Below are 19,795 nucleotides of genomic sequence, written 5' to 3'. Positions count from 1 at the left end.
TGTTCATATTCAATCTATATTCTCTTTACTTTAATGCACAGAGTTTTTTGCCTCTTTCCTTCACCAAATTTAGCTTTGTTTATAAGGTATTTCTCCGCCTTCTTAGCGAGCCTTCGTGGTGTGGTGGTTTGTACTCTGGGCGCATATTCCGGAGGTCCGTGGTTCAATTTCTGGCGAATGCGATTGCTCATTTTTCATCTTTCCTGTTTAAAAAAAAGACCTGATGTCTCTTCATGTTTATTTTGTGATTTCTCAATGTTCTCAATATAATATCTTAGCTTTGTTCATACTTTCTTTCTGCTTTTATCGAAAGATGGCACTTTGTACAGTTTCATTGTTCAGTCAATCAGTTTTCATATATAATGGCTAGAATTCAGCAACACCATTAGCTCCGAGCTACTCCGACCAGAAGCTCCACCCTTGCCAACACTATTTCATGCCCTCGCTTTGAATTTCTTCACATTGGACTGTGACGTTGCTCTGATGTAGCGCCATGACTTTAAATCGAGTAATGCTTCTAAGAATCATTAATTTCTTAGCTTTCTACATTATTAATGCTTATTGTTCATTTATAGTTGCTGGTTGCTACAATAGTTCCCCACTCCTTTTACACCATCACGACTTAGCGCGGGCTAGTTCAGCGACCTGAGGCCTTCCTAAGATCGCAGCATCGATATTAAGCTCAGCCGTTCTCACCGATTAGGTACTTCCACCTTCATTATAATAGCTAGGCGAAAAGATATGGTACAACCTACGATGTTACATTCAAGAATGCGGCTCTCTCTCATACGCCTAGTCCTGGTGAAAACGTTCACCTGAGTCTTTTCTCGAGTTTGCATTGTTTTCCACCCGAAGAAGAGGGATATATGTCTGAACGACCACAGAATCGAAAGTTTTGTTTGGTTTATTTGATTATGACGAAGCACTCAGGGGCTATCTGCCTAAGAGAAGGTATGCCTTCGTGGAGGAATTTCGAACGGAAACTTGCTCGGTTCCACGATACACATGCGTAAAACAAGAAAAGAATCCATGCTGACAGCCCCTTCGCAGAGATTCTAGCCCTGGACCGAGCTAAGAATGTTCAACGATTTTATCACTCAATCGAAAGAGTTTCATTCAAAATTTATACTAACCTAAGGCTGTATTTTCCCTAATTTTGGATAAAACTACGCTTTTATGTCTTTTTCAGTAATTTTGGATAAAACTACGCTTTTATGCCTTTTTCAGTAATTTATTTTAGATTCCATGTACTTCCATTTTATTAATAAAGGATCTGAATTTCATTCCCGGATGAAAAGTATGTATGTTATCCTGCTATCCCTCTTCGCTGAATAGTATTGTTGTCCTTTGTGATGCATTTTAAGCAACAGGCTCGGTGATGAAATGAATGAATGATCTATGGAGTCTGCTAGGACCAATGAATGCTCAAGAAGTAAGTGAAGGGAACGAAAATTTATTATATTAAATACACTATATGTAAACACAAAAATTAAAACATGTGTTTTCTTCTTTCTTTTGGCTTTATAGAAAAAAAATTACAAGTTTAAACACAGTATGGCTCTCGTACAGTCGTAAAGGTACGTTACTCTGGCTCAGCTTTCTATCTGAAATATAAAGGAGTAAATGCGGCACACGCGTGCTCATTCTGTTATCTGCAACTGAAGGGCCAGAATGTGTAGTTTGTTTCTTTGATCTAAACCTGAAATGCATCCATAATTAACAGATGAATTGGAAGAAATATGGACCCTTCTGTTATCCCTTCTGTTATCGAGATCGGATGCAGAAATGTACGTATTTACGAACGTTTGTATGAGTGCGGTTGAGTTCGTGCCTGTATGCATACGAACAGATACTATATACATAAGTACGTGAATACATGAACACATACATCCACATTTCTGAAGCTGGTCACGATATCAGAAGAGTACAGAAATATGTGATAGTGGTTGCCAGGATTGCAACAATTGCCGCATTATAAAAATGGTTACACCAGAGTCTGAAGTATGTAACTGAATTATACATTATGAAAATCTAAGAAAAGTAAAATATTTAATCTTAGCCTGTAATTGCATTATGTTATTTTCTACCGTTTTCTCTTTACCACTTAAATCCTACGTCACAGGAACTACTTTAGTATAGCGGATTTTTGGGTGACAGATCATTACTAAAGCTTCCAGACTAGCCAAACGTCAGGCTCCGTCTACGCCGAACTCTAAAGGCCCATTAAAGGCGGAGATGTAATGTCGCTAAACACTGGTACTTCGGTTCGGGTTTCGAATCTCAGCGAATGTGTTGGCTGCATGGAAGTTTTCATGGTTTTCCTTTTGTGTAACGTGTATACTAACCAGTTCCTTTAGAACATTCTTCCCGAAGGCATCCCTCCTTCTAGGCAGATAGCCCAAGAATGCTTTGCTCAAATTAAATAAAACCGAAAACCTTAATTTGAAGTAAGCAATAATACGCAATCTAAGTAATCTGAAGATTTGTCTTCAAAATGTTTTATAACTGATCTTTCTGTCCTACAGCATAAAGAAGGTAATAAATCAGTATACTTGTGATCGAAATGTTGTTTTATTTTCCGGGAATTAATATATTCCACAGTCAAAGTTTTAATCGCGTATGACAAGTAACACATCATTTAAATCCCGTCCTTCAGTAAGCAGTCAGAAAAGAACACATATAATTTCTTTCACGAAATTATGAAATTTACTCATTTAGTCTTACCATTTAATTCTCACATGAAGAATTTATTCCTTAACAATTTTTTAAACGTAATAGTGAAAACGTTCGGATCTACTTTCAAACATAAGTATTCTTTAAAAGTTGAAATTAAAATACAAACATTCAGGAAATATAGGTACTGCACAAAAAATAGCTTTTGTAATATCTTTCTTAGATCTATGCAACCATCCAATCATTCAGTTAAATTTTGAAGGCATTTCGTAGAACCATTTTCAGTAAACACTCTGTATATCAAGTAACATCACTAAATTCTATTGTCAAACACAGAGCATCTTTTCTAGCGTTGGATGCAATTTGAATTGCTAGAACAGTATATACACTCTAAGCACATTGCGTCAAGATTTTAATATAACATTTCGTAAGAAACTATTTAAACGTAAACAGAGATAGGCGTGCGAGCTTATTCACTTTATTATTAGCTCAAATCACTCTCTCGATATCTGTTATCCTTGCCAATCCAGGATTGAAACACGATATTCAGCATTTGCAGATCTTGAAAAACGTTACTACGTTTTAAAACAATGTGTCATCACTCTATCTATTTAATTTAGTTCAGCGACATTTTTCCGGGAGATGAATATCAGTGTGCTTCTAGACTCTTCATATGCCAGTTTAATAACTTTGATCCCGGTTCCAAAATTTTTATTCTTTTTTCCTGGTTCCTTTTTTATTCTATTTCTTGCTGAGTCCTTAATTTGAAAAAGCACTTTCTTTTGAATAGCTTAACAATTACATAATTTCCGAATAACTGCATTTCAAGCCACTATCCTAATTTTCATTAATTTTAGAAAATCCTTAGGGACATTTCTAAAAAGGATCAAAATCATTGAACCGGCTACTTTTACAGCCGTTGTGAGAAACTGGACCCTTTTAAAACACCTGCTTCAAAGCCTGACTCGATGAAATCTGACTGACATTTCTTCTTTCGTGAAATGATGGGAGAGGGAATTGAAATTCATGTTATGAAGCAGTAAGTTATTGCGGAGATTGAAGAATATCGATATTTTAAAACATTAATTGAAGAATTTGTTTCAACACATATTATTTGGTGATGCTTTTGCAAAATATTAAATTTACACTGCACTCTGCAACAGAAATTTCAACTGAAACTTGTCTAAGGTCTGTAGGACCAAGTTACACTCTTCGTTTAATATAGAATTCCTTCTTTTACTGAATTGTAATAATATGTTTAACTTGTACTTCATTTAATTGCTTCGGGTGTGTTGACACCCCATGCGCGTTCTCATGTTACATAATACAATGCCTGGCCTCCCAGGTTAAATCATAGTGTGATCTAATAATTAATTTAAGGACTTCTAAAACATCTACACTCCATTTCATAGCATTGTAAACTTCTGTTTCTTGGCAAATCGCTTCACATACTTTGCACTTCTTCATATGAATATAAGATGGGTTTTGAGGTAATTTTGCGCCGTATGCTTCATCAAATGGTTGGAGTTATTTCCGTATTTTTATAATAACTAATTAATGAAGGACAGCACCGGTATATTTTGTTGGATGCGATATTTCCTTTCTGGAATGATTCATTATTCCACTTTAACGTGTTCTTTAAAATTCTTTATTTTCCTCAAGAAAAGTCGAGCTTTCGTTAAGAGACACTAATTTGGTAGACACTTTTCATTAATGCCTCCTTCATTAGAAATATGTCTGCTTCGTCGGAAATAACAGTTTATTGAGATATTTTATCTGATACGATATCCAAATTTTAGAATAGAATTCAATCCTTATCATAAATCGGAATCCCTCACGCTCACTGTTTTATATAAAACGCTAGCTGCAACGTTTAAATGTTTTTATTAAATATTCATCAGAAACTCCAGTGTTCCATGTTTTACATTCTCACCTTTGCTAACACAAGATAAACGTACTGTCCTTTTTAATAGAATCAACTTACATATACATGACGGTTATCTAACCCATTTACATATAGCTTTTCTAATGAGAATCAAGAAAGAAGAAATTATAGAAGGAAATACGTTATTGCGAAATGTGTTGCTACTCCTCGTTTTCAAATCTTAGAATTTATTAATAAAAAAACTGAAAGGTCTTAGATTTTAAATTACGTCGAAAGGGGCGTTATTTAACACTTTATGTGTTACCCTTATTTATTAAATATCATGTTCTTCGTACTTAAACCATAATATGCAGTTCAAGAGCAATATCGCAAAATAATTTAAATTGAGCATATCTTTGGAATTTCCAATATATAGTCTCACGCGCTGGAGATAAAAATCTTTTTTTTTTTGTTTCCGTACAGTGTTGCCATTGCTCGCTTTGAAATCATCGCGTCTGTTAATCAAAAATTCGTTAAAGTATTACAAAATATGAAATTGATAATAAAACAAATTCCAAAATTTCAAATTTGGGTTTCCAGATGCCTATATTCGTAGTAAGATTACGTCATTCAAAATTCGATGGCTCTAGGGACCGTTGTTTTATCACAATGCGAGAAATATACATACATTTATGCAGATTCTTCATTATTTAATTTCCTAAAATATTATATAGGGAGATATTATTTGGTAGCAACAGTTTGAAAAGTGAAACGGACATTCAGAGTGATTCGACGCAAAATCGCGAAACGAAAATAATAGTCTCTCAGGGACAAAAAGCTCCTTTGGACTAAAAGGTGTAATCAAATAATTAATTAAATGTATGTACATGGTTCTAAGTATTTAATAAATATTTTAAATTATTGATTAAAACAGTTTTGAAACTATTCGCGACACAACAGAGACTGTCTCACGACCCGCAATTTAATAAATATTGATATCTTTCAGAATTTTAGAAGAAGAAATTAATAAGCTTTAATTTTTTATTAGAAGGATTTAAGAGTACTATCAGTAAACACGTAATTCCCTTAAATCCTCCCTTCCCAAAAAATACAATAATAGTTACAGGAATTAACATAATGCAAGTAAACATTTAGTACTTTATTTCAATGATTAAACGTTGTTTCCCTTTTAGCTTCAAATGCACAAAAAACGAAAAAATGCATGCACTCAGATACTTAAATATATACTTAGAAGAAACATCCAAAATGTGCTGAGAAATATTTTAAAACGAAACGTAAAGATATTACTGAAAGATAGAATAAGCTGCAACTATGGAATTAAAACTTTAATAAGCTAAAATTAAAGAGAATATTTAATTTATAGTATGAATTAAAGCCGGAAGGTTTTCATGGATCTCAAAAGTATATAAGCAATATAATTAACGATTTGAAGAAGTTTTCTGAATTATTCTGGCAACAGAGAATTGTGGAGAAAATAATTTTTTGTTCAACATATTGTGTGTAATGGATGATTGGTGTACTTTATCTGCTTTAAATTAAACATTTTTCGGAAACGTTCGAAATTTAACTCATTTAATATGTATATACTATTAAGTCTTATGAGTATGTATTAGGTTTACAAGCTAATTCAGGAATCCCTATCCAAATAGGAATTTTTGACATTTGAAAAACGGAAATGTATCTATATCTAGAACTACGCTAACAGTCAGTTTAATCACTGCATGACTGAATTTTATTTTACTGTCAAAACAAACACTTATATTTTTAATGACTTTTTGAATCATCTAGTCAGCACATTTTTAAATATTAAAATTATCTAATTACTTCGTAACTACTTTCAGAATTTCAAAAATTAATAATTTTTAATTGAGGCCCATATATATGTACAATTCTATGCATGAATAACAAAATTTAAAACTATCAGAAAAATTGAACGTTTAGAAACACAACTAATGTATTTAGAGATTTTGTTAAAGCTTTATATGAAGATGCAGAAACATCAGGACAATATGTCAGATTATTTCGTTATTTATTTATTAAGCGTCTCAACACTTTTAGGTAAAAATATAAATTAAAAAACAAATAAAGATATTTTTAAATGGCTTTTACAAAAGAGTACTTTAAACTACATGCCGCTCAAACGGGGAGGTGGTTAGTAAATCTGAATGCGTACCAAAGGGCCCGGATTCGAATTCTGAAGAAGGCGTGGAAGTAAATGTCTGTCCTTTCATCGGAGCCAACGGTGGTCTAATTTTTAGGTGGTTTCAGAGTAAAGTAACCACCACTACCGGCTTTAGTAATGGTCAATGTCTATAATGAATAGTGCTTGACACTGAAAAAAAATGACTTATTTCTGCCTTCTTATATAATTATGAAATTTTTCATACAAACGGAAATGAAGTTTTTATGTGTTTCAAAATTATCCTAAATCGAAATTGAGAGGAAAATAAATTGTTTTACAAACATTGAAAAGCTATAATTTAGGTTTTTATTGTAAGAAAATATTTTTTCGCATATATTTCAAGGCTAAACACAGAAACATTAATTATTGCATAAAAAAGAATTTTAATTTTAAAGGCAAGATGACAACTGCTCTCTTCCATTTAATTTCACATTATTACACAACACGAATATTTTCTCATACAAGTAGCCGACACGTGTTACATAAAGCTAATATTTGATTTATTCATTTTTGTGCATGACGTCACTTTCACTAATTTTAAAATAACATTTTTCTCTTCACGTTGTTTTACCATGTAGCTTTTGTTGAACAATTGCTGTAATTTAGTTTATTTAAATTATTTAACTGCACATTTAATAATTTGAATTAATTAAATTAAATAGTTTTTTATTAATTCAATATAATTGCCAATATATTAAACCTATCTAAGAAATTAATATATTGATAATGAACAGTAAATTTGTATTTTCTTACCAACCTTGATAGGTAATAAAATCTTAATATTTAGCGTGTTTATGAGTAAACTTTCCTTTTGAGCTGCTTGACACCTTTGACTATTATAAAATGATGTTTAAATAATCTCCTTCAAATAATCACCTGTTAATTATATTTCCAAACCTATTATAAAATATTTGAATCATCTACTGCCTCAAAGGGTTTTTACGGAATATATTTCGCTATTTCTTTTAAAACATCTGCGCTCCATTATTTAGCACTTTAAAATGCTCTTTCTCTGCAAATCATATTTTTTGGTTCCTCATATCAGTGTAAGATCAGATTTAAGCTACTTTTCCTATATGCTTTAGCAGACGGTTAGAGTTATGTGACAAATTTTATACTAATTAATTAATGAAGGTTAGCTCCAGCATATGTTGTTGAAAGCGATATTTCCTTTCTGGAATGAATCATTATTCGTCTTAAACTTGTCCTTTAGGATTCTTAATTTTTTCTCAAGTAAAGTAGAGCTTTCGTTAACATACGCTAGCAGACGATCTCGTTTAATGGTCCGTTCCTGAGTATTTGAACCCTCGAATTAAAAGACTAATGCAATGGACATAAAAGACAAAAATCTCGGTTCCGTGAGTGTCCGATAACAGGAGATTTCATATGGTCTAAAACGGAATAAATGTGAGAGATAAAAAAAAATACAGATTATCGTGAAACAAACAGATTTTATTTAGAAAGTTAGGCATAAGAAATGGCTTACTGTTAAATCATGGACGTTTCCAGGCTTATTTAAGATATTTTATAGAAATGATACTATCTTTATTTGGAGAGGAGAATAGCTGTCCTCACTAGAAGCACAATGGATCAAAGGATAATTTCCTAAACTTTTTCACAGAATAAAAGTTGATAAATTCTCAACAGATTTTAAATTAATTTTTGACTGAACACAATTTTAAGAGCTATTTAAAGCGATTTTGACCTGTTTCAAGTGCTTTGTGCAGCTTCGGTAGCCGCGATAAAGATGTTAATCATATTTATCTTGAGTTCGTTCATCATGCCCAGCAGAGAAAGATACTTCGGGCCACTTTGAAGCACCTGTTCGTACTTTGGGCAACAATGTTTTTCTGAAATTTTTCTACCTAAAGAGAAAATTTCTGCTTTTCGGAATTTTATTCTCAATTGAGATTATTGAGTTCTTTTTATATCATTACTTCGTTTTATTAATTTTTCTTTCATTTATTAATGATTCTAAAAATCCCCCCCCCTCTGCAGTGCTCTTGTACATTTTTTAATATTTTGTTAGTGCCTTAACTTACATAACCTCGTGCTAAACTTTGTAGAACATGGGAATTTGAATTAGAGTTTAAAAAGATATTTTCTTATGTTCTTACAAATATCAGTTATTTTAAGGGTTGTAGAGACATTATGCTATTTTTAAAGTAGGAGAAATGCAAAATGAGCATCGCTTTCGCCGGGAACTGAACAATAGAAATCTGGAATACGCTCTTAGCGTGCTGACCCCTACACTACGAAGTCGGGAGAAATACCTTATATACCCCCCATTTAAAAGGCGACTGGGGTTTTTAGGGGACCCGGTCGCCAAATCCTGGGTGTGGAGAATCATCATCCACCGTTCTTTTATTTCGAGCGCCACTGTAGAGATATTAGGATTTTTTGGAAACAGAAGACTTGAAAAAATGAGCAATGCCTTCATCGGAAATCGAACCACGGACCTCTTGAATACGCGCCCAGCGTGCTGATCACTACACTACGAAGTCATGCTAAGAGGGCGGGAGAAATACCTTATACGGTGTTATTAAAGAAAGACATTTGCCATTAAAAAATCACTCTATTTCTACTTCTAATATGTTTTATTTACTTTTTATTTGTATGTTGCATCAAAATGTTCGATATTCATATTTGCAAAATAAAAAAAAATAATCTTACATAAATTTAAGTACCAGTTAAGCACCAATTACTAATTAATTAGCATTCTAAAGTAGCCTATAAAGTAATTTTCAACTATATTTTCCCTATAACAACGTGCTTTAATTTGAATATTATACTGAGAAACATTCGCGTTATTTTCAGCGTAACATTTAGGAACTAGACGAAACGAAAATCCTTAGAATTCGAGCAACATTCTATTGACTTTGAAGACTATCAATTCTAAGTCCCTCTTCTTCTAAAGCAAAAAGTTCCTGCAACTGGAAACAACGAAAAACAGATTTATTACTTAAAGACCTTTCAATCTGCTTTCCTCTCCGAGTGAAACAATGTCACAATTGCATAATTCTAAACAATAAACTCTTTCCTTATATGTTTACTTGCATTATGCAATAGTTAAAGGATAATCTCTCACACTCATTGATAAAGCATTTAAAATCTTTTCCTCCGGTCACGAGCGTTAACATTATCTCCCTTCATTCTTCTCTGAGTTTTAAATTTAAATTCTCGAATCCTTCGTAAGTTCAACTGTGGGGTAATTTTCTAAACAAACCATTTAATTCAGAAGTCAAACAGCGTTATAATTTCAAATTTTCACAGGACTAGTTTCGATGGTTTTACCGAACCACCATCCTCAGCTGCAAAAGCACAAATGAACGAGATAGGATATAATGATTAGATAAGATAAGAAAGAATGGACACAAAATGAGCTAGTGGCGCCATCTGTTGATGAAACCAGAACTAAAACATAATTTTTTAAAGATGGATTGGAATTAGGGTCGTTAACTAGAACAGAAAGATTTTTTTGAATGTAAAATGGCTCTAGAAAATCCAGTTCTCCAAGTAATTTTCGGACCAACAATGCTGGACAACCGAAGACTTCTGTGCTTCCTTTTTTCTAACATATGCCTCATGTTCTTTGACGCGAAATTTCCAGGCTCTCTTAGTTTGGCCAGTGTAAATTAAACCACACTGGCAAGGAATCCTATAAATACCCCAGGAGTTGACATCCGGAATGGGGTCCTTGAGTATGGAACAATGGAGTTTATTGGTGGCAGAATAAACGACCCGAAAATTAAAATTCTGCAAAATATGTGCAACTTTATAGCTAATTGATGGAAAGAAGGGAATGACAACAGAATTTTTATAATCTCCTAAAACAAGAGTGTACCTTTTAGTGTGTTGAGATGAGAATTTTTTAACTTCTTGATTAATAATGTTGGGTGAAATGCCCCTGTCAATAGCTATTGCTTTTAAATAATTTAGTTCTTCATCAAGGGATAGTTTGGAAGAGCAAACTTGAAGAGCACGGATAAAATGAAGCTAACTTTTGTTTAGTCGGATGACAGGATTTAAAGTGTGGTAGAAGGCAAAGCGATGACTATCCCTTGATGAAGAACTAAATTATTTAAAAGCAATAGCTATTGACAGGGGCATTTCACCCAACATTATTAATCAAGAAGTTAAAAGATTCTCATCTCAACACACTAAAAAGCATACTCTTGTTTTAGGAGATTATAAAAATTCTGTTGTCATTCCTTTCTTTCCTTCAATTAGCTATAAAGTGTCACATATTTTGCAAAAATTTAATTTTAGGGTCTTTTATTCTCCCATCAATAAAATTCCGAGTTCCATTCTCAAGGAACCCCGTTCCGGATATGAATTCTTGGAGTATTTATAGGATTCCTTGCCAGTGTGGTTTAATTTACATTGGCCAAACTAAGAGAGCCTTAAAATTTCGCTTCAAAGAACATGAGGCGTATGTTAGAAAAAAGGAAACACAGAAGTCTTCTGTTGCTTAACATTGTTGGTCCGAAAATCACACTTTCAATTTTTCTGCTGCCAAAATTATTCAAAAACTATCTTCCATTGGAGAACTGGATTTTCTAGAGGCATTTCACAGTCAAAAAAATCTTTCTGTTCCAGTTAACGATACTAATTCTAATCCATCTTTGTCCTCGGCCTTTAAAGAAATTATGTTTTAGTTCTGGTTTCATCAATAGATGGCGCCATTAGCTGATTTTCTGTCCATTCTTTCTTATCTTATCTAATAATTATATCTTATCTCGTTCATTTGCGCTTTTGCAGCTGAGGATGGTGGTTCGGTAAAACCATCGAAACTAGTCCTGTGAAAATTTGAAAATATAACGCTGATTTTTGTTGTTTGACTTCTGAATTAGTATTTGTTCGGCGTGTTATTGTGTCTTAAACAATTTAATTTTAACAATTGTTATTAAGGTTTTAATTATCCTATTTAAGATTTTAATTCTAGGGAAATTTGCATCATAACTAGTTATACGGTATAAGTCTATCGATCAAACTAAAACAAAGATTTCAATTTTGCACCAAGGAACACAAATCGTTTGTTCAGGAAACAGGAAACTAAATATCCTCTGCAGTTAATCCTAATTGTTATTTTACCTATAATTTTCACTCTGGGTCTGCAAACATTATCCACTAAACTTCTTCCATCAGTGAGCTGAGTTTCTTAACCTTTCACTTTCACATTTCTCATTAATCCTCTCATCTTCTTTAATTAATAGTTGTTGTTCCTCCCACCTTTGCAAAAATGGATTTGTTTTCTAAGAATTATGTGATCTATGAGTGATTGGCTGAGAGATCGATAAATCGGTATTAAAATATATCCCAATCTAAGCCTGAATTTCTGCTGAATTCTTTTAAATTGAGCATTCGAAGACACCATCTCATTTTCTGCATATAGCTGTGACACGAACTTGAATTTCGCTTCCAATATCTGTACGAATAGTCGTCATCGAAAATAATTTACGTGTCCGTTTAGGTAACTTTTTCCTCCTGTTTTTCGGTTTAAATATTTCCTAAAGTGCTACGTCATTGTAATGATATAGGTCAAACTCGGACTCAAATCTATGATCTCTTCAGTATAGGGTAGTATGGGGGTATAAGTAGAATCAGCAGCCGCTGATTCTACTTATACCCCATGGAAGCTGACTGTTAGACTCTCATAAATTTATCTGAAAACCGGATGAAAGATTTACATAATTTTTTGCCAAAACACCTCTAACTATCAGCTTATCATGAGAGGCGATAAGCATGGTATTATATGTCATTATACTTCTTTCATCGTGTGAGATAATTTTCGAAGCGCAACTTCACATGTAACAACATAGTAAAATTAAAATATCTTACTAGAAAAGAATTATTTTTTTTCAAAAAACCTTTTAATCAGTAAAAACCACATGAAAAATTAAATAAGGAGGATATGCTTGCGGTTAAAATATGCTAAGTGTACTTCATAATTATCGCATCAAGCATAGTTATTGCACATAAGTAAAGCCTTCTCTCACTTTTTCCCGTCTAAAATACCGTAAGTTAAGGTAATGCCCAGAATTTAAAATCCCCAGTCACTATTCTTATCTTCTATATACTAAAATAATTTTTAAACCTTAATGGATTTTTTTCTGATCTCAGTATTTAGCAGTACTTAGGTTATAAGACATTTCTCCTGCCTTCTTGGCATGCCTTCGTGGTGTGGTGGTCTGCACGCTGAGGGCGTATTACAGAGGTTCGCGTTTCGATTCCCAGGGAATGCGTTGCTAATTTTTCATCTTGCTTGCTTCAAAAAAAATACCTAATGTCTCTACAGTGGCTCCCGAACTAAAAGGGTGGTGGATGATGATTTTCCTCCCCCAGTATTTGGCGATTGGGTCCCCTGAAAACCCCAGTCGCCCTTTAAAAGGGGGAGCATTTAAGGTATTTCTCCCGCCTTCTTGGCATGCCTTCGTGATGTGGTGGTCTGCACGCTGCGCGTATTCCAGAGATCCGCGGTTCGATTCCCGGCGAAGGCTTTGCAAATTTTTCATCTTTCCAGCTTTGCCAAATTACCTAATGTCTCTACAAGGTATTGAGCATGAAAGTTGTCTACCATCGAGCTCTGACAGTTGGTGGATATCCATCCACCAATGCTGTGTTAATAATTTCTATTAAATTCTGAGGATCAAATGCTTTATTTAGCAAACAATCAGTATTCAACCCGCTTCATTTTTGCTCTTCATAAAAGGATACTGTCGTATTTTACTATTTTGTTAAATCCTACGATTTCACAGGATAACGTCTGTGTTTAGAACAGTATAACTATTACTTTTCCATATGTAATAATCCCAATCAATTACTTTTTCTTCACCATATTCAGCTGAAAATATAATATCCATTAATACATACTATTTTACGGTAAGATACCATAACTTTGAAAATATTCCACTGGTTTGCAGACAACAAGTTCCTGATTTTAATCGCTGTTTTTTCAAAGCTAAAAACAGCAATAACAGTTAATTTATATTCTTGTTCATGGAAACAAAAGTTGGCTTATTGGGAATCAGTCGGTGTTACATCAAACGAGAGCACAGATATTGTTGCTTCACGCTTTCATCTCTTCTAAACCTCGCTACTTGGCTACAGTTTAACAGTCATTTGATAATACGTATAAGTATTGATTATTTCAGTGGAGAAACTTTTTGAATAATGTAATAGCTGATTCTTTTAAACACTATCGTACGCAATAATAAATAAAAACATTGAGTTCTCCGATTTTTTTTTTCACGAGCTGGTTTTCCTAACTTTAGTGATTTCATAAAATTACTGTAAGAAAATATTTTATGCAGTTCTGTATCCTAAGCCTGTACCAGAAGATTGGTTCTAGATACAACAACGTCGCTTGCTGCTCTGATGTATTGAAATCCAATATAAATGTTTGCAATAATCAATAAAACTGGCTTGCATAATAAACTAAAGAAACATTGCTCTGTGTTACGAATAAAGTAATATTACACCACGTTTTTAATGTTTTAAGAAAGAATATTTCAGACGGCACATAAATCTTAATTACATCTTTATTCTAACAATCTTTTATTCGCTTGAAATGAAATAAATCTTCGGATCATTTATAAATGCTTCTTCCCTCAATTTTAGGCATTATATTCCAAAAACCATCCTGAAATAGTGTCATAATTTTTACTTTAAATATCATTTAATATTAACTACTTTGTACCAGTGCAACTAAATTTGATTATTACTAAAACTCTGTTTCCTTGTTCTAATATTTAATGTTTTTTGTATGTCCGGCACTCTGTTCAACCAGAAAGGAAATGAATGAACAGTGACAAATTTTTCCAAGACAAAATCTTTGTTTATTAGAAGTAATGTTTTTTTTTTTTTTTTTTTTTCTGAAAATGTAACATATTTTATTTTATTATTCCGTTTGACATTTCGTGACATGTATTATTCTTTATAAAAGGGAAATTTTAAGTGTGCTGTCATTACATTTTATTCAATAACCAAATCAATATTAAAATAATTCATAAAACTGAGCATTGAAATATTTATATGTACCACTGAGGATTCATGTTGTTTCTTAATGAGCTTCAAAAGTTTCTTTAAGCAATTATTGAAAGTGAGTAGTTTCTTACAACAGAGTTAAAATATCACCAAAATACACGCAGGTTAAAAGAGTTACGCAATTTCCTAAATAAATCATTTTTAAAATGAAAAAGATGTTCATAAAATAAATATCAGCTCTTTTTTTTATTAATAGAGTTTTTTAAAATTTTTATGCAGTTCACCTCATTCATACTTTGAGTATAGCAGCGAATATAAAAATAAACTGAGTTACTCTAATACTTAATACTGAGTAATTCGAATTTTGAAACATAGATTAGAATTTAGAAATGCTAACAGACATGCTGATTTATTAATGCGTTTTACAATATATTATATTTAAATAGATTACCTCCAGTGGTAAATTTTTAAAAGGAAAAACTTTTTTCTATGCAGCTAAACTTGTAATTCGGTTTCTATAGCAAAATCATTGAAGAATTAAACAATTACTTTGAAGCTATACAACTGAAAGATTATAACTATGGAAGGATTAAATTTAGGAACAATTTGCTAAATATTTTAAGCTTCCAATGTAGCGAAAAAATTGTCTAATACATTTTAATACAACGAACTTACTTACCTTTTTTAAACTTACTTACTTTACTTAAAAAAGTCACTTAAATAATCGTTTTTTCACAACAATTGTTAATCACGGCATTCAAATTCCAAATTCCAACGAAAGTAAAATATTATTAGGAAATAAAGTGTAAAATATTATTTGATGTTGCTTATTTTACAGTAGTCGACACTGAGAAACCTATTTCGAGCTTTACATCAAATCTCATTTGCAATAAAATGTCTTTCGTGATTATTACGGTTAATGGATGTATCTAAAGTACACAAAGTTACTTCCTTATCAATATTTAATAACATATTCAATTGTCATATTTATCATTTCGTTAATTTTTGGATAAGAAATAATGTAAAGTGCAAATTTAGAGGCTTCCAAAAGTGCTTCTTTAAGAAAACAAAAAAAGGTAGTTCAATCAAAAGTTCACAGAAATACATTTTAACTAATTCGTTGTCATCAGATATTTCCAATCAAAAATAACAATCACTGCATATCATTGAATGAAACTCCATTGTAAGCCATTGCAAAACGCATAATAAAATACATAAACATTTCTGAAATTTCACTTACCTCCGATGAATTACTGGAATAAAATAAGTACCAGGCTTTGTAAATTTAAAAAAAAAAGATTCAATGATCCTTAAAAAGAAAATTATATTAAAATTGCTTTTGAAAATTTAAAATAAATATTGAAAATTGGATATTTTAATGGGCTCTGCCAAATGCTCCGACGCCTCAAGAAAGTTTCAGAAAGATGTTCAGAAACTTCTTCGCCGCTCATCTAACCACTCAGAAACTGGTGAGGAGCGCGAATACCAAACGGATCCTATCGAGATGGCTCGTGCGCTCTTGGTGGCGCTACCATCGTCCTTGGAAAGAATTCCTTGGTAAAGGGAAGATAAACTGAAATGAATGTTCCTCACCATCTCTTCTCCATGAGATATCGCTGCAAAAACAGTAGCTGTTTACTGAATTTCCGACTTCATGTTTAAAAGTCATATCAACATTTTACTGCACGCTATGAAGCCGTATATCATAGTAATCACAAAATAAAATAATTTGAAATATGAAATAGAAGAGCCCCTTTTCTCTCGATTATCCTCATTCAAAAACTGGAGCTCGACTATGCAGATTGAAATGGATTGTTTAATGATAAAATGTTGGTAACAAAGAAATTAACATTTACTTAAAACCCTTACTACCATGTTAACAAAAGTATAATAAATAAGTAAAAAAAAATCTGAAAGATTTCAGATTTCAAATTACGTCCAAAGGGACGTTTTTGTAACATTTTGTGTGTTACATTTATTTATTAAGTATCACGTTCTGCGCACATAAGCCACAAAATTCAATTCAACAGCATTTTGCGATATAGTTCGCAAAATAGTTTTAAAATAAGCATATCTTTAGAATTTCCGATACAAAGACTCGTACGCTGGAGATAATTTTTTTTTTTTTTTTCTGTAAAACTTTGCCATGGCTCGCTTTGAAATCCTTGAGCTTGTTAATCAAAAATTAGTTTCGATTAAATTCGTTTTGAAAAAGTTATACAAAATATGAAGTCGATAATAAAACGAATTCCAAATTTCAAATTTGGTCTTTCACATGCCCATATTCGTAGAAGGATTACATCATTCAAAATTCGATGGCTCTATGTATCGTTGTTTTATCACAATGCGAGAAATATACATACATTTATGCAGATTTTTCATTATTTAATTTCTTCAAATATAATGCAGGACTCTAAATTTTTTGTGGCAATATTTTAAAAGTGAAACGGACATTTATAGTGAACCAACGCGAAATCACAAAACGAAAACAATAGTCCTTCAAGGATAAAGCCCCTTTGAACTAACAGTTTTAGCATGTCTCTTATAATAAACTGGAGATTATTTATATAGAATAATGAATAGAGTATTCATAGATTGTTTAATAAAGAGCAACAGAAAAATTGCTAACGCAAACCTTCAACTTAAAACTAAACTACCGACAAAAGAGCTAAAGCTAAGGAAGTGGAAAATGTCTAATAAACGATGCCCCTATCATTTATAAAATATTTTTTTCATTTTTATGGTGTTCATTCTTCCCTTATTAACAGTGTGTTCATTTTTACGTAGAATAAAGTTTCAAATTCCATAAGCAAGTAAAATTATTTTCTTTGTTAAAATATTGAAAATGCAATAATATTACTAAATAGTATTTTTATGATAATTGTAATTTGGCGACGAAGGTATTTCTCTTTCCTTTTCTTGTTATATGTAAACAGGATGTAACTACACCTGGATTTTTAACTCAAACGTATCAGAGGTTTAATTATAATTTCAAATGTTTAATTACACTTTCAAAGGAAAGCTAATATCAGTCTAACATTTATGTATGCCTAGTGGATGCAAAATGGCATATGAGAAAAATTTTAAATAATTTTGAACTTGTGTATTCTCAAAACGAGGAACGTTAAACAAGGACAGAGTGAGCCTTTTGATGTAAAACATAAAGTTGCATATTGTAGAATTAGACCATATTGCACATTGATGTTTGGAACATTAGTTCTAATCGTAGATGTAAAAAATGTATCTTCACAAATCCTAGCGTTGGTTTGCTACATTTAATTTTGGAAAAAAATGGAAATGTCTTACTTTTTTTCAGTCGCTTGTTGTATATCCTACATTTGTGAATTTTGCTTCAGGGTTGAGTGAGGGACTGCGTGCACTGCTGTGAGTTCTGCATTTTGCTTCAGGGGTGATTGCATGCACCGCACAGCACCGCTGTGATGGCTTCCGACTACCGCGATGAACCAAACGAAATAGCGTATACACTCCTGTAATGTCAGCATCCCAACTTTACAGATAAAATTTATGTAAAAGAAAGTGGCCCGCACAATGTTCGCACCCCAAAAACTAAAGAATTCTTAATTTAAAATATATTTTTAATGTCGCCATTTCCCTTTAGTCAATAAATAACATTAGTCAATAAACATTTTTAAAGCAAGAATATGCATTTGCTAGCGCCAGGGTGGAAAGCAGAGACTTTCCTTTCATTTTGGTACAGCTGTAATTCAGTCATACCATCGGCGCCATCAATTCACTCAGCAGACGCGATAATAAATGGAGGCAGTCCAAACAGGTTTTTAGCACATTTGGGCTTCAAGGAACTACTGTTTTGTAATGAAATTACTTTTCTCTCCTTCCCCCTTGGAGCATTCGCATATTTCATACTGGGAATGACCCATGACCTGTGAAGAATTGCGTTAAGCTATCACGGTGGGCCTTGATTTCCATGTTAATTTTTATCAATAAGCGAAATGTCCTTCATCCTACCTCTACCTCTGAACATATACTTTGCAATTTTGTTGCAAGCTGATTAAAAGTGTTCGTTTAATATGAGAGCAAAGAAGTTTAATTGGTCGTTCTAGTAATTCCGTGCAATTAGCTGCATGCTTGGCTAGAATGTCAGAGGCATAGGAAAGAAAAACAGAGGTAGTTTAAAAACATTTAAGTCTCTTTGCACTCGAGTAACATTCACATATGACAATTTAACGTGTGTTATTATGATCATAAGAGTTTGGAAAGGCTTATTTCAATGTAGAAAATCAAAGAGAACTAGAATGTAACCATATTATGCACTCCCGAAAAATACAATGTAACGAGAAACAGGCGCTGGATTTATTGAGAAGCGGGAGATACAAGAAAAAATTTAACACTCAGAGGAGAAATAAAGAGCAGTAAAAAATAATTAAACATATACAAAAGAAACACGAAAATAAACTGTATACTGACAAATGGGTTTTTAATACTGTACGCAATTCGAAAGGCATATTTTAAAGTCAGATCAAGAATGTATGTATTTTCGTAATAAAGGAAAGTTAAATAAAATAACAGAAATGAAATACATTTTCCTACAAATAAACAAACCCTCCTGTATCATGATAATTACATGCTTTATGGGATATACAAATTTTATTTCCATCTAATATTACTTGGCGTATCTTCTATAAAAAATTCGCAAATTTAAAAGTGCAGAGCTATTTGCAGTTTTTAAACCTTCCAAAACAAAAAACTTGAAACTTTTATTGAGCGCACGCAGGGAACCGAACCACAAATCTTCCATTGCTAGCTAACGTACTAACCCTTTACGCTGCGAGAGCACGGAAAGGGAAATATGATAATTCTTTAAAGGTTGATTGCATTAAACAAACTTTAAAAAGAGAAACATACATACTTACTAAGTAAATTTTACTAGCTAACAGAACTGAAGAACTTATTCTCAGATTTTTACATATGAATATTAGAGATTTTAGTTTACAAGAAATAACTGTATTTTTGTTTGTTTGTTTGGCCTAGATTTGCTTTAAATTGTTCATAATGGTACCTATGTATTATCCCTCCTCTAACTGTAAATG

At 32.5% G+C, this 19,795-nt stretch overlaps 1 protein-coding gene across 1 annotated transcript in view; it reads right to left on the bottom strand.

Moving 5' to 3' along the window:
- LOC118198069 (galanin receptor type 1-like) overlaps positions 1-16,167 on the bottom strand; it is a 677,895-nt gene extending 661,728 nt beyond the window's left edge. The window contains exon 1 of the mRNA XM_085811151.1: positions 15,967-16,167. The gene's annotated coding sequence lies outside the window, so the exon portion shown is untranslated. The remainder of the gene's footprint in view (positions 1-15,966) is intronic.
- Between the last annotated feature and the right edge of the window lie 3,628 nt (positions 16,168-19,795).

Source organism: Stegodyphus dumicola, chromosome 2 (assembly GCF_044657685.1).
Source record: "Stegodyphus dumicola isolate Sdum_Otavi_A_Nest chromosome 2, ASM4465768v1".
Taxonomy (NCBI): Eukaryota; Metazoa; Arthropoda; class Arachnida; order Araneae; family Eresidae; genus Stegodyphus; species Stegodyphus dumicola.
The sequence above is the reverse complement of the archived record's forward strand: the minus strand, read 5'-3'. Positions and strand labels throughout refer to the sequence as shown.